At 37.8% G+C, this 15,949-nt stretch overlaps 1 pseudogene; it reads right to left on the bottom strand.

Annotated features, from left to right (window-relative positions):
* Window positions 1-987: 987 nt before the first annotated feature.
* LOC100587680 lies at window positions 988-15,698 on the bottom strand (annotated as a pseudogene).
* Between the last annotated feature and the right edge of the window lie 251 nt (window positions 15,699-15,949).

The following is a 15,949-nucleotide window of genomic DNA, read 5'->3' as shown; positions in this document are numbered from 1 at the left end:
GAAGAGGCCTGACATGCTTCAGGAAAGGCACACTGGCCACTGGTGCTGTGGGAGAATTGAGGAGACCCAGAGGTCCGAAGGGCAAAGGGAGGCCATGTGGTATAGTGACTGGCGGACCACTTTAAAGACTTTACCTTTCACCATGAGATGCGGGAGCATGTTATCTTCATGAAAAGTAGCAGATGAGAAGCAAGTTAGCTGGAGGGAAGGATTGCTGTGAGGGCTGCAGAACATGGCTGGTTACTCTGTTTTTCTTCTGTTGGAAAGCTTGAGCAGAATTATTCTTATTGATCCCAAGCCCATTTTCATGTAAGTGAGTGAAAAAAGGAAAGCAGGGTCCAGTCGAGAGGCTTGAGTTCTGTTCCCAGCCAGGATGCTGATACACGTCTCCTCCTTCCCTGCAGGCCCAGCATCCTCTGGCTCCTCCTTTATCTTTAGACAGCAGAATAGTAGATGTGGGTGGACTTAATCTCCTTCCTCTTGTGGCTTTTGGGTATTTATTTTTTCAATTAATTAATTTTTAAGTTGACAAATAAAAATTGCATATATTTATCAGTCACAACATATTGTTTTGAAATATGTACACATTGTGGAATGGCTAAATCAAGCCAATTACCATATGTATGACCTCACATAATTATTTTTTTGTGGTGAAAACACTTAAAAAATCTCCTTTCTTACCATTTTTTGATATACCAAGGTAACAAATGCTGCTTATGCATCTTTACATTTACATAGCCATACAATGCATTAATACCCAGTGAACTGCAAAAAAAAATATATATATATATATATATATACACACACACACGCACTTACAGTAGTATTATTAGTCACCAAAATGGAAAGGGGAAACTGCAATTGTGCGAATGTGCAAGTGTTCTCATTAAGGCACTATTAACCCAGATAAGCACTTAATACCTGTCCTCTCAAATGCCTTACAGCTCTGGAATGCCCATTGTGAAACAAAACAGTGCAGAGTATTTCCTAAATTCTCACACATGCTTCATTTTCTGACTTGGCTGGGAAACTGAAAATCTGGCCATGGGCAATTTGCCCTCCTTCCCTTGTCTGACCCAAATGTAAAGCAGTTACATCTACTAGCAGGCTAGCTGTGGCCTTTGCCCTTTCCTCTAAAGTGCCCAGTTGAGGATTGACTTCAACAAGATCCAGTGCTGACAGCAACCCTGTACTATGTATTTCCCCAGCAATATAGATGACTTCTTGAAAGGTCCGTCCCCCTACAATAGGGATTCCTGTGGCTGGAGCCAGAGTAGAGTCAAATACATCAATATCAAAACTCAGATGGACAGACCTTTGTCTTTTGCCAATCAGCAGATCAAATTTCTGTTGCATGACCTTCTGGGTACCAAGTGGATCAATGTCTCTCATGGAAAAATACTAGATATCATTGTTCTTTAAAAAAATGTTCCAGAGGGTCCACACCTCCTAGATCAGAATACACTATACTTGGGGAAGAGATACAAAGTTTGTCCAGGGAAATCCTGGAAGTTCTGGTACCTTTCCCTGTAGTTCTCTGAGGAGAAATGAAACAGGTAGTCCATGGAGATTTCCTGATGAAGTGGTAAGGGGTGTACTGATGTCTGCTGGGCATCAACCCAAGTGACACAAAGGTCTGGGCAGTTCCAGGCATGGCCACTAATGGTACTAATTGCCAGGCTGGGGTCTCCTCTCACCGTGACGCAGCTGTAGCCAGACAACACTGCTCTGCTAACCAACTCAGCCAGTTGCTGGTTGGCTGGGCCACTAAGCACAGATTCACTGCTGGGTTGTTGAAGAGCTCATCTGTGGGGACTGGAGTAAAACTAAACTTTCCAAAGTCTTTTAGGCAGCAGCCCAAATTGGAGACCCTTTTCATCAATCCAACTTTTCTTCTGGCAGCTGGACCATGTTCCACTCCTTTTCTTTTCTGTCCCTACAAAAACGGGGCTCCTATCACAACCAGACTTCTTCAGGACAGAATGCACTTGCGTCTGGAGGAGGCAAGTTCCTCAGGGACTTGACTGGCAATGTGGGGAATGACTGGGGCAGAGGCAGAGCTCAGTGCAGCTGGAAGCTTCCAGTCTCAGCAATTTTCAAGAATACAATATATTGTTATTAACTATAGTGGCCATAATTTTTAAATTCTGACTTCCCACACGCAAACACTGACAGCAGGCAAATATACCAGGCAAGTCAAATTTCTCAACCCAGACACATTTATTTAGCATATTTTATTTTAATGAAACAGAGTTTTTAAAGAGATTTGATACTTCATTAAAGTTGACTTACTGTGCACTTTCGCTCCCTCTGCTGGTTGTGAAGACTGTGGAAAACCACAATACACTGCCCTGCCAGTAGACTTAAAGAGCAACCTGACATCGTGTAGCCTTGACTGGTTAATCTAGAGAAGGAATGAAGTCAAGCAAGCAGTGAGCACTAGCTGTACCACTGACACAGGGACATCTCACTCTCTGCCCTGGCCATGATGGAGCTGTGGGGGATCACGCACTGCAGCCCCTATTGTGCAGATGAGGAGGGTGAATTCCAGAGATTCGAGGCCTTCCTCAGCTCCAGATTCATGTGTAATTTAGGGCTCAGGGCCAGGACTCTCGCGTGTAACTTGGAGAAATATTCCTAGTGCTTGTAAACTTCATGGACAGAACTTCATGGATAAGTGAGATTGAGCTGTTACTGAAGAGTTAATGTAGCTTTAGATGCAGCACCCCTTTCTTATGAGCTGATTGCAAGTGTCAAGTATCAACTGGTGGGAGGCGCTTATCTCAAATCCTTAACAGACAGAAAATGTTCATTTCTTCATGTGACAGAAGAACAGTAAAATTCCAGCTTAAAGTTATTACAGCTTACTCTCTGACCTCATTAAATGACTACTCTGCTTGGATTTTTAAAATGTGGTTTCATAAATTAAACACTGAGTCTTAAAACAATCCTTGAGTTTTAATGCCTTTCCTTTGTGAAACCATGAGGGAATCTACCACCAACAAAGCATTTTTTCCCATGTTCGTGTGTTTGCCTGGTGTCACCTGGGGTCTATGCCAAGTCAAACAAAAGAAGTTTGGAAATCGTTTGTGAAGAAATTAACTTGTATACTTAAGTATATTTAAGTAGGTCAAACATCTCCTACTCCCTCACATTCCATGACTAATGTCCCAAATAAAAGTATATTCATTTTACATGCACCACATTTCCCAGAAAAAAGCAGCAAATATAAGACATTTATCTGTCAGGGTGAATGCACAAGGTTCTGCTCATTTTTGCAGGAGGCAGGGAGCTGGAGGAGCTGCTGTCACCATCCTCTGACTCTCAGATGACATAGGAGTTGTTTGGTGCAGAGGTTAGAGGAGAACAAAATGCCTGGACCTTGTCTCTTGAGAATGCTGTGGCTATAGGACTGAAGAAGTTGGACTTCTAGTTTGGCCTTCCTGTTTGTATGACAGTTATTTATGCACTATTCTTTTTGCCTTTTTTGATTATAAGTTCATTAAAGGCTGATACAATGTCTTATTGCTTACAGCATCTAGCACGTACTAGTTGCTAAAAAGAGGTTTGTTAAATAAAGATTTATATACTAGGTTCTGAATAAATGTTTGTTAAGTGAAAAACTTTTAAAAGGTAATTCATCTGTGACTTTTCCAAAGCATTTCCAAACTATTGCCTGGACACCATTCTCACTTAATGTGATGAATTAGAAAAGCATCCAAATTGTTTATCCCTTTAAAAATATTTTTTATCAGTGAGTTGCAAAACTGTTTCTTAAAACGTATTTCTAGGTAAGTAATTTCTGAACGGCTCCAACCATTAAGATTTAGTATGTGATCATTATTAGTATAAATTTTTGAAAAGAAAAATCTATTTGCTACACATTTAACACTAAAGAACTAGTGGATAGCTGTATGAAATTTTGAAGCAAATGTTAGATCTAATTCCCCTTAATAAAAAGAAAGAATCATGTTTAATTGATAGAATACAGCACTTTCATGGTTCTCTAGCAAGTCAAAGGGCTTGTCCATTTTCTTGACATTGTATTTACTTAAATGAGTTTATCTAAAGGGAGAGAGCAAGGTTGCAGGCAGCTTAGAACAATGTAGTAATTGTCACTAATTAAGTGCCCTCAGCTGTGTCTATACTGGGCCACTGTTTACTTGCTTTGTACATACTCAGCTGCAGGTAGCCACACTAAAAATCCCTCCACTTGTTATCGCCCCTTGCTGTTTTAATTTTTATGTGGTGAAATATTGACAAACATGTCATGCTTGACTCTCACACTTTTTCTATGAATGGGTAAATTAAGGATACAACTATTATCTCTTATTTTGAATTTTCTGTCTAGATGGTAGTGCAGGGTAGATGGATGTTGGCACTTGCTCGTGAACTGGACTGATTAAATGATTCTGAAAAATAGAAATTCAGAATGATTGTTCTTGGAATGGTGCTACACTAGTATCCATCCATCAACATACTCTCAAACATGCTCTTTATAACCATTACAAGCAATTCCCAAAGCTGCCTGGGAGTTCAGCAAAGTTAACCTTTGTAGACCTGACCCACGACTGGGATCTACAAAGCACCATGCTTGAACCACCATAGCTTTCAGCCATAGATAAGAGTTAATTTTTGCCACCTTGAACAGCATTCTCAAGCTTTCTTTGCCTTAGTTGCCATGTTTATAAAAAGATAATGAAAGACTAAACAAGTACTTCTCAAACTCTAACATGCACATGAATTTCCTGGGCATCATACTAAATTTAGATTTGGATTCAAAGGTCTGCAAAGAGAGTCCACATTGGTTCCCAGGTGCTCATCCAAGACTGCACATTGAGTGCTAAGGGGCTAGTTGATCTCTATTGAGCCCTCAGCCCTGATATTCTCTCATAAAGCCTTTGCTTGTGAAATATACTTTATCCTAAATTATGTGATAATTCATTGATTTTTGATTATCATGCCATGAGGGTCTTATAATGTCAGTGAACAAGAATAATGAATGAAGGTATAAATTGAACCATTGGACTATTTTAGAGGTTTTAAAATTCCTAAGTGTACAATAATAATAACTGTAGGAATTAGATGCCAAGACTGTGTGTTCATGATTTTATCATGAAATACTAAACAGCAAAAGTAGATGGCATGTTGTGTCCATTATTATTATCAGCACCACTTCAAAACTTTATAGGCCCACATGAAATATCCATTAGTGCTAGCTATTTCATTTTCTTCAGTGTATATAAATACACAGCCTGAGAACAGAATGAACTTTCAAATATTTATTTGCAAAATATTACCTAGATTTTATTTTGATGCATTGTTTTTCTTCAAGATATCTCAGAATTCTGGGCACCCCTTAAAATTATCTTTACTTTTGCCTTCTGGCCACATTTCTCCCATCTACCACAATACCACTCCACCCCAAGACCAAATTAAGTAGAATCTTATGGTAAAGATATCTACTTCTGGTGTCTTTTTTATTTAATTCAATTGTACAGGTAGGTTTTTTAAAACAGCAGAAATACATTAAGAATTTAAAAGGCTCTATGTTCTCGTTTCTTGGGATGTTATTTTAGCATCTGCACTTAACGCAAAATCAGCTTGACTATTTCACATTTCTAGGGTTTTATAAATCTTGAGCAGCATACCTCTTCATCACTTGGTTTCATTGCACCAATTGCTAAGCAATAATATGCAAGATTTTAACAAAAGTATTTATTTCACATTTTTCTTTAAGAGATTAAATGTAGTACAAGCAAGTATTTAAAAAACAGTGATTGTTTCAAATGTTGTTCAAAGCATAATGCGAAGGGCCAGAGTAAGGGTTTATGCAGATAATGCATTCATGATTGAACTATTTGTATATTAAATATGATGTTAGGTTATAAATTAACTTAAGCTCTTGAAATTTATAGACGAATTCAAAAATGTAAATCTGCTCAGAAAAGGCTATTTATCTCATTCATTTGTATGGTAATTGAAGGTTCGTAATGAAATAATCTGATGCACAGAGCCCAGCTAAATTAGCCTGCCCATAATGTACTATCTTGAAGTGACTTCACATTTTCATTAGAGCCTTTCTAATTTCTAAAGCAAAATTAATGCAATTAGTGATCAAATCAATACATATTGATCATGAGTTTCTTCAATATGGCATGAACATATTAGGTCAAAAAGAAAGGGCTTTTTAAGATCATAGAATAAATATAAGAAATTTAAGTTGTGAATAAGACAGCTTTGTGCTACTTTCTATTGTAGCTACTGTTTATGAGAAAGTGGCAATATTATTTTTATCATTATTTGGATGAAATTCAACATAATGTACTACATCCCTCCCTTCCCCCCAACGCATTAATAGGGTATTCATTGTCCATATGGATTTTTCTCTCCATAAATATCCAAAAGCAATTTTTTTTCCTCATGGTGCAGAATTTCAGATGACTAATTACTCAAAAGCATTTCTTTCTTTTCACATGCAAATGTAAGCAAGATTCCAGGGAGGAGCCCATCCCCCAAACCCTCAGCCCAGTAAATGTACCTTTGGTGGAGTGGGCTGCGGTTAAATGTATGCAGGAAAGACTTGAAGCCCAGAATAAAAAATCAAAACACATTTGTGGAAATCAACGGACTGTTGCTTTTCTACATACTAATCAGCTGATTTCACAGTGAAATAAAATGATACTTCTAAGAGAGAGAGAAAAAAGACCCAGTCCTAGAAGCACCCCTCCTCACCCCCAGCTAAATGTATTCTGAGATGTGGTTCAACTGGTGTCTATTCCTGAGGTGTGAGGGGAAACTATGATAAACTGTCTTAACTGCTCAGCTTCTTAAGAGCAGATCATGTAGATTCTGGGGGAAAATGTTGAGTAAACCCAAAAGAAAAGATCATATTGTTGAGTCAAGTCTGCCTTTGAGATCCTGCAAAAGGTAAGCTGAGGAGAGAGACCAAAGCCACAAGACTGTGGTTTGCAGTTATGGCCAGCTAATTTGCTTTTCCATCTTGAGGACATGTGAGGGCATGAGCTACTTTTCCTAACTCATATTTCATGACTGTATTTTCAGAAGCTTTATGGCATGTAAATAAATTCCCTTACTGTCTGTGATAAATTTCAATTGCTTTCTTTAAAAAAGGGTAATTAATTTAAAGTTTTTCTTGCAATTTTCACACCATATGAACATAAATAAAGCTTTTCATGGTGTATAAATTTATAAACTGTAATGACTCAAAAGAATGGCAGTGACAGGTGTACATTCTATTTTGTCTACAGACTGGTCCCCTTTACTTGAAAATGATGTCACAGATTTTGAATTCAGACATTTATTCACTGATATGAAACTCGTCGGTGCTTCTGGTGAAGCAACCTGGTGAAACTGACTTAATATCATGACTAATCTCATAGTTTCTGAAATTAGCGCATCATTGATGAAAATAATAGATTTATATTTGCAAAACAAAATTTATATTTGCAAAAATATATAACGATTTAAAAATTCTCCTGACGGAGTTAGTATATGTGTTTACAGGTGTTTCTAGATTACTACTTAGAACAGTGTTGCCAAGCAATGCAGCATTCGCTTGTCACTGGTCACATGTGATGCTTTGGCAAAAATGAATTTCATGGATAAATATAAAGTTGGGAAGACTGTTATTTTGTGGGAAATATACAATGTACATTAGCACAATGAGGCTCTCAGAAATCCTGCAAGAAAGATGACTATTTAACACTAGTTAGCTCAACATTTCCCAAATTGATTGAGTTACTCAACCTTTTGGTTTTTCTTCTTCTAACATATCTACTTTGGGATACTCTGATTTTGATTTGGTGAGTTACAGGGAAATCATAAAGTCTGAATTCTGGGGATAAGCTAAATGGCAATAACCACTTCACATTTGATTTTAGTCATCAGGAAAGAGCCGACAAATCCAGTTCATCAACATACTTCTCTCCCTGCCATTAAAGTATTGTTCCTTAGCCTGAGCTATTTCAATCAAATCAAACCACTAAGACTGATAATAATAGGTGATAATTATCACCTATTTAAGAATCTCTTACTTCCTGGCTGGGCGCAGTGGCTCACACCTGAAATCCCATCACTTTCAGAGGCCAAGGTGGGAGGATTGCTTGAGGCCAGGAGTTTGAGACCAGCCTAGTCAACATAACCAGACCCTGTCCCTACAAAAAAAAAAAAAGAAAGAAAATTAGCCAGGCATGGTGGCACGTACTCACGGTCCCAGTGTGCACCTATGGTCCCTCTTACTTGGGAGGCAGAGGTGGGAGCATTGCTTGAGCCCAGGAGGTCAGGGTTATAGTGAGCTGTGTTCAGAAAACTGCACTTCATCCTGGGAGGCAGAGTGAGACTACATCTCCAAAAAATAAAAAATAAGAAATAAAAATCTCCCTCTTCCTGAGGAAAAAATAAAATAGCTCTTTCAAAAAAGTAAATAAGCAAATAAATAACACATAGTCTTCATAAAGAAGACAGATAGCACAAGGAAGAAAAAATACTTGTAATAATCCCTTCATTGTAAATATCCTGATGCATATTTTTCTGGTCTTTTTATATGTATATAATGATTTACAAAATTGGATTTGGTATTTATTTCTCATAACCTATTTATTTTCACTCAGTGATACATAGTGAACATGTTTCCATGTCAATAAATCTATAATATCATTGCTTTTCATTGTATGCATGTGCCATATATTTTAAAAGGCTAAAAAGATGGCAGCCTTTTAGTCACTAAAGATCGGTATGTTTAATGGCTTTGGTGTATTCTTGGTAGCTGTATGGCAGGGACAGGCCCTGTGCAGGCATCACTGCTGTGCTGAAGGGGTGGAGGGGGAAGGGAGGTCTGTTTTTCCTGGAGGTCAATCTCCTCTACAGAGAGAAATCAAGGACCAAGCAGAAGCTGAGGATGCTGCCTGCGTCTGCCACTCCCTTCTCCCTTCCTCCTCCCACAATTCATCTTCCCCGAACACCTTCTCCCCACTGAGTTGTCTTCCTGTAAGTGGGGTCTTTCTGCAAGGTTGGAGCTCTGATTTGGAGGTGATGTTTGCTGTAGAGATAGTCCCTGCTGGGTAGAACAACTGCTGCTCTCCCCTCATGCTTCATCTGGGCAGGATAGTCAGAACCTCTGCCCATCGGGACCTCTATGGTGATTGGAGAGTCAGCCAAACTCACCAGGCAGCTAAAGATGCTCTAGAGATGTCTCATGGCTAACATCTTTTCAGAGGGGCAGCTGAGTACCCTGAATTGTCCCCTGGTTTCTGGTCAAGCTATGGCAGGCTGAGTTTTGCTACTATGGACCCTGATCTTAAAATAGACTTAATAGAAGCTAAGGTTGGTGCTAATTTTTTTTTCATATTATATTTGAAATTATTCCTGTGGACATGCTGTGCATACTTAGGCCAAAGGTTGCAAGAATGCCTGCCAAAAAATAGGGGCACATATAACTAGATTTTCTAAGGAAATGGAAACCACAATTCATTATCTTCTTCTAAGATTTCTTTGAAGGCCCCAGTCTGAGCTAAATGCTCCCTTATTTACATTTCCTGACTATTCTGCACATTCCTGTAACTTCTATCACCCTATAGTTGTTTGCCTGTCTGTCATTGCATAGGCACGTGAGGGCCTGAAGGATAAGCTGCCGTGTCTTACCATATTTATTTATTTTTTAATTTTTAAAATCAAGCAGAGACCCTAGACACTAAGTGTGGAGCCAAAAACTTGGGCTCTTTTTGCAGGTTGAGAAGTGGTTAAAAGCATGGACTCTGGAGTCCAACTGCCCAGGTTCAAGTCTCAGTTCTCTGTGACCTTGGGCAAGTTATTCAATCTCTCCGGGTTTCTTTATCTTAAAATGTGGATAACAGTAGTACTTGCTTCATAGGGCTATTCTGAGTAATAATGGGTTGATTTTTCTATAATCCATTTAGAATAATTCATTTAGTAAGTATTATATGGCTATTAATTTAATTATAATTTGGTCATATCAAACTGCTTCCCAAGCCTCTTTTCCTCACAGGTATAAGGGACATAGTGCTACAGGCTCAGTGGATACTTCCTGGGTCAGATTGATAATCCATCGTGTCAGCCTGTGAAAGTTCTAAACGGGGCAAGCATTAAGTACACTAAGGGTGTGTACTGTAGCTACTTCTTGGGCCTGCTATGCTCCCTGTTTATGGCACATCTGTGGTGGCCATACGGTTAGCTAAGTTAAGTTATACTACTTCTGGTTGTTTTGTTGTTGTTTTTGTTTTTGTTTGACATGAAGGTAGATAAGAGTATGTATGCTTGTAATACTCATATTAAAATAGTAGGGAATGCCCAATCCTGTATTTCCTCAATGCTTCCACTCATGCGCGTGACTTTGTATAGCGTAAATGAGAAAAAAAATCATAGCTGAGTCTTCAGATTGGAGATTGGAAGGAGATCCATTTTTAACAGCATTGAAATAAGAAGTGAACCTAAATTCACCATTGCTTATTTATGGCTGTAGTTATTTCTCTCTAGTACATCCCAGAGGGTTACTTTCTGTTGTTAATTGGAACTTCTAAGCCATTTTTATTTACAAAGTGTTTTACAGTCATTGGTATTGATGACTTATAATTCCCCCATGAGTTAGGTGTCAGGATGAGGCATTGACACAGGCTCCACACTCAGGAAGCTGAGACGTGAGGGTGGATAAATCTGTCCCCTCCCACATGGCAGCCATGGGGTCCCGGTTTGCTTTGTTTTGGCTTGTCGGATTCATATTACCTTCTCCATGTGCACAATAGCAGTTACAATTGGACTCCTGGATACAGGGTCTTTTGAGGAAGGACTGAAAGAGAGTGACACCGAATCCACTTAGCAATTTTTTCTTCTCTCTGTTCGCCATTAAAATGAGTTTTCCTTGCAACTGTATGTCTTTCGGCACACTTATTTTGTTTTTTTAAAAAGTAAGACAAATAACTGCCTGTTTATTGTTAAATTTGTAGTGCCAGTCATGACAAGCATAAGGATAGTAACACTTTTGCCAGCAGGGTGCTTATCTGTTTTACTAGTTCAGAAGGACTTGATTGATGCGAAAGACTAAGGTCTCAGTAAAGACAATTTAGCCATTTCCATACAGTTTATGCTTGTGTTAGTTGTATCCTGCAGGGGAGTCCCCAGGGGTGGCTTCTTTGACCTTCCCTCTAAAAGGTAACACATAGAGATTCCTAAAGGAACCATCGTCTAACAAGACTAATGACGACTCCCATGCCTATTATCATTCAGAGACAGAGAAGGAGGCTTTAGAAATGCAGTACCACATTCCTCCCTTGATGTTTCACATGATCTATTAAAGCGTTATGTGGCAGATAAATTAATCATTAAAAACTTACAGTTAAGTCTTTACAAATAATAACCAGGTGTACCTTGATTATCTTTGATCTCAATATATATATTTTCTGTCACTAAACAGATGATACATAGCAGTTTGTTTTACTGACAATGAGTTTGAGAGACTCAAGGAAAAAAAAAGCTATTTTCCTCCAGCATTCTTTCTTTTTCTTTTCATTTCTTTCTTTCTTTTTTTCCATTTTTCAAGTTAGAAGAGCTAAAACGAAGTTCTTCATTCAGTAATAGCTCATGACAGCTAGGATCACTTTTTCATCTTGCTTTGCTGGAGTGTGAGTATGAAGCATCTTCACTGTTTATTATTCCAGCTATCCTCCCATTTGATTTATTTCTCCCATTCATTGCTACTTAGTATTTAAAAGTTCTGACCAGGGGACATGCTCCACATCTTGTGTGCATTAGGTGCTCCATGATACACTGGATTCCACTTAATGCCATCACTTTGGATTGAGGTGGATTTTTTTTTTCTAATGTGCTTGTCGTCACATTAACCACTTCCAGGACTAACATTTTCTACATTCCAAAAAGAAAAGAAAAAAGATGATAACATGAAAGAATGCAGTTGCAACAATCAGATATATGCCAGACAAATGAAAATTCATGACAACACAAAGCAGGATTTGTACCATAAATGATTTCTTCATTCTCTGTTAAGAAAAATACTTAAATGTTTTAATATACTACTGGTGAAACTTAGGTTAATAAAAATTTTTTGGGTAAGTGATAAATTCAGGAGCAGCACCAGGAATGTGGTGGTGGAGATAAATGCAACCAGAGAGGGAAAAGTACTCCTCAGCAGACAGTAGACTTCTTAAAGAAGTTGAAGAAGAAAAGAATGAAGTGTGGTTGAAATCTTTGTTTATGTCGCAGATATTTACAGTCTATCCACAATCTACTCCATTAAGTAATGATGTGTTTTTATTATGTCAGTCCAGGAAGGTAACAACTTTAATTTGTCATTTCAAAATTAAATGTGTGATTTTCGTTTGTATTTTGCTCAATAGTATAACGACTGTGTTATGGCTAGGTATTAAAATGTGGGGATTACTTGGGAGCAGAAATTAAGATTATTTTTTCTGGTTTGTTGAATTCCTTATATGTAAAAAAGAGTCTTTGTTCTGAGCAATTGGTGATGATAATATGAATTTTTACTTTTTAAAACTTCTTACTAAAAACAAAGTTCTTATTGAAAAGTGTTAATTGGAAACAAAGATAACTACACCTTCTTGAAATGCCAGTTATAACTAACTCACTCTAGAGCTGACAATATCTCAGGGTTGTTGACATAACTAATTTTTTTCTTTGAAAGAAAAATAATTCTTGGAGAAAGTAATAGCTATTATTAGTTATGATAATAGATAAAATATATTAAGCATCTTTTACATGTCAACTGATTTAACTCCTTTTATTATCATGACATCATAGTCTAGTAGGCATTATTTTTCCCTGTTTGCAGATAAAACAAAAACAGAGGCAAAGAGAGATGAAGTAAATTTCCCGGGAACATATGGCTAGTAAGGGGTCAAGCAATGATGGGTGGGATAATATATTTCCCCTGCTGAACCAATTACAAGATTTCAGTGATGTAAGTTTTTCTCTTTCCTTTCTTGGTAAGACTGACAGACCATCTGATGACACTTCAACATTGTATGATGCTGAAACCAAGGTCCAGAGATGTTAAGCAATTTGCCTGGAGTCACACAGCAAGTTAGTGGTGAATAGGGAGAGCTCTTCTGAACCCTACTATGTTATCTGAATTGAGCCAGTTTGGCAGCCTACACTGGACAAGAGTAGGGCTAGGAGTGAATGGCTTGTACTCAGAGAGCAGGAGAAAAGAGGAATGGTTAAATAGAAATGACTGTCTCTTCAACTAAAAGTGTGACACATTTGGGAGTGGAATAAAGAGCATGAGTCAGGACCACTGCAGGCACATTTATGGGGCAACTGATGTTTTTCTTGGGTATGATCCTCACCTCCTCCCACAACCTTCTTGTCCTTTTTTGCACTATCTGGTGACCTGAATTAAGATTAATTATGTTTATGCTGTCTGAACTCCGGTATCCCTATAAAATCATTCACTTAAAAGTATTAGTGCTGTAATAATCCCTTCCTGGAGATTTAAAGAAACTGATAAAAATGAATATTGGATGCTGATCTTTTAAGCACTGTAGCATTTAGGGAGAGGAAATAATTTGACATAAGAGGAGTTTCCCAGCATTCTTCAATTTAGATTATGTGAAAACTAACATTGATACCTATTTATAAATATGCCTGACCCTAAAAAGGTAATACTTTTTTTAAAGAACATTTACAATATGAATAATATTACATATTTACTTAAAGACTACCCACTTTTGAGATGCCCCACAATAGTCTGATTTTTTAAAAACCCAACTCCATCTTAGACTGTTATCCAATATGGTGGCCCTTCCATTATTCAAATCCCTGAAGATAAAATGGAAGCGTGGGGAAGTTATTTTCCAATAGTAAAATCAAGGCAAACATGGAACCTTTCTAATTCCCATTTGCCTGACCCATTATGCTGATTTATTTATTGTTAGATTTTATGGATAAGAGTAGATGCTGGGAATATGTAACTCTCAGACTTTAGACTACACAATCACTTTGAGTTCTTAGACTTCTGGACCAGTTTGACTAAACTCTATTTTTCTAAGTTATTTTTCCTCTAAATAAGTGGGTCTTCACGTGGAGAACAGACTTGTGAGCAAAATATTTATATCCCTTCCTGTCTTCTCTAAATTAAACAAAGAGAAAAATGGAGGATTTCTACCCAAAAAGGGAAGTAATTTCTCCCTACCACAGGAATAAGATTGCCAGATTTAGCAAAGAAAAATATAGGACACCCATTTACATTTGAATTTTAGATAAAGAATGAATAATTTTTTAGTATAAGAATGTCCTATGAAATATTTGGATGTCCTGTATTTTAACTGGCAATTCTACCTAAGAAGGACTCAATCCACTTCCCTTAGAAAAGAGGTGTCAGCATTGTTCCAGCAACCTGTGTGTCCCTGTGGAAACTGTTGCCTCATCAGGATAAGTAGAAGAACATCACTTTTGCCAGCAGCTCTTGGTATATGCGGTAATAGCAGCACTGTCCCAGTATTTGTCCTGTCGTCTTGAGCTTCACTGGCCTTTGGGTCTTTTTTGCTTCTGGTGTCAAATTGGTGTAGGAAATGTGGCCATGCGTTCTGGAACTGGACCACTGAGGAAGAGGTAATCCTTTTATATTATGTTGATGGAAGCCACTCATATTTTAAGCATGGCATTAATGACTATATTCAAATTGCTGCATTGTAATCTAGTTACATTAGCTGGATTATATTTAAGGCCTGCTGGCTTTGTCTAATTTAAGGCAGAGTTCACTGACCAAATAAATAAGTTTTATAACAGAGGCATTTGTTTTAGGGCCCCCTGCATAGTATCCCAAAAGGGACTTTCCAAGGTATCCTTCTATGGCAGTCAAGGTAAAATTATTTGTCCTTTCTCAGTCTTGGCTTTCTTACCACCTTTATATGAAGTATAGCTATAGTGGTGCCTGTTGGAGGAGTAAGAGTTAACTGAATGATATTATAACTAGAGCTATAATGATAGTATAAACTATAATTGTTTAGCAAGTAGTCAAATTAAAATTGGTGCTGATATTTTAAAAATGGTAAAGCAGTTCCCAGAATAATAATTTTATTCCCAACCCTGGCTATCTATGATTATTTTAAAATGTAACCTAGAAAAAGGCACAAGCCATTTATAATATTTCAAATATGAAAAGTGAAAAAAAAACCCAAAACATCACCTTCATTTATTATTTAAAAAATATGGTGAGTTATTTTAGCCAAGAAGAAATGAACACAGATTGTGATGAACATGCTTAACATGTACTTTGAATAAGAAAATCAATACATCAAATGACATGTTAGAAGCATTAAACAAAGGAGAAAAGCCAAAGAACTATATTGAAAGGCATGTTTTCCAGCATAGCTGTTTTCAATTGCTAAACGTTCTTCTCCTGTAGCATATGAAGGGCTCCTAGTGACCCCTAGCTGAGGAATCCATATAGCTCTGCACCCTTCCCCCACCTGACAGACAGCTGATGTCCTAAGCGCGCCTCTGCCCCTGCACTCTATTAACTCTTGGGATAGAGCAGCTCTCTATGCAGCAAAGCATAGTTCCAGCAGTCTATGTCTTTCATGTATTTTAACAATCAAAACTCACTTCTCTCGCCCTCTAACGATTTGTTTCTCTCCAGTACTTATATCCAAAAGGAAGATGCTCACAGTTATAAAGTGGTCCATAGCCTCTAACAACACAGTGGTGAGGCACGCATTGCTCCCTGGAAATCAAGTACACTGTAAGTCACAGCCTGGAAAACTGGCCCAGTGTGTACCTACAGCTTTTCCACCAGTGGCTTCCCACATGGCCATTGTTCTCTTAATTTGTTAGAAATTAAGACAAGTATCTATATGGAAAAGGCTTTTTTTTAAATCTTGCAAGAAAATGCATCAAGATGGATATTTTTAGATGAGGGACTGTAGCTTATTATTTT

Source organism: Nomascus leucogenys, chromosome 3 (assembly GCF_006542625.1).
Source record: "Nomascus leucogenys isolate Asia chromosome 3, Asia_NLE_v1, whole genome shotgun sequence".
NCBI lineage: Eukaryota > Metazoa > Chordata > Mammalia > Primates > Hylobatidae > Nomascus > Nomascus leucogenys.
This window is presented reverse-complemented; position numbering and strand designations above follow the sequence as displayed.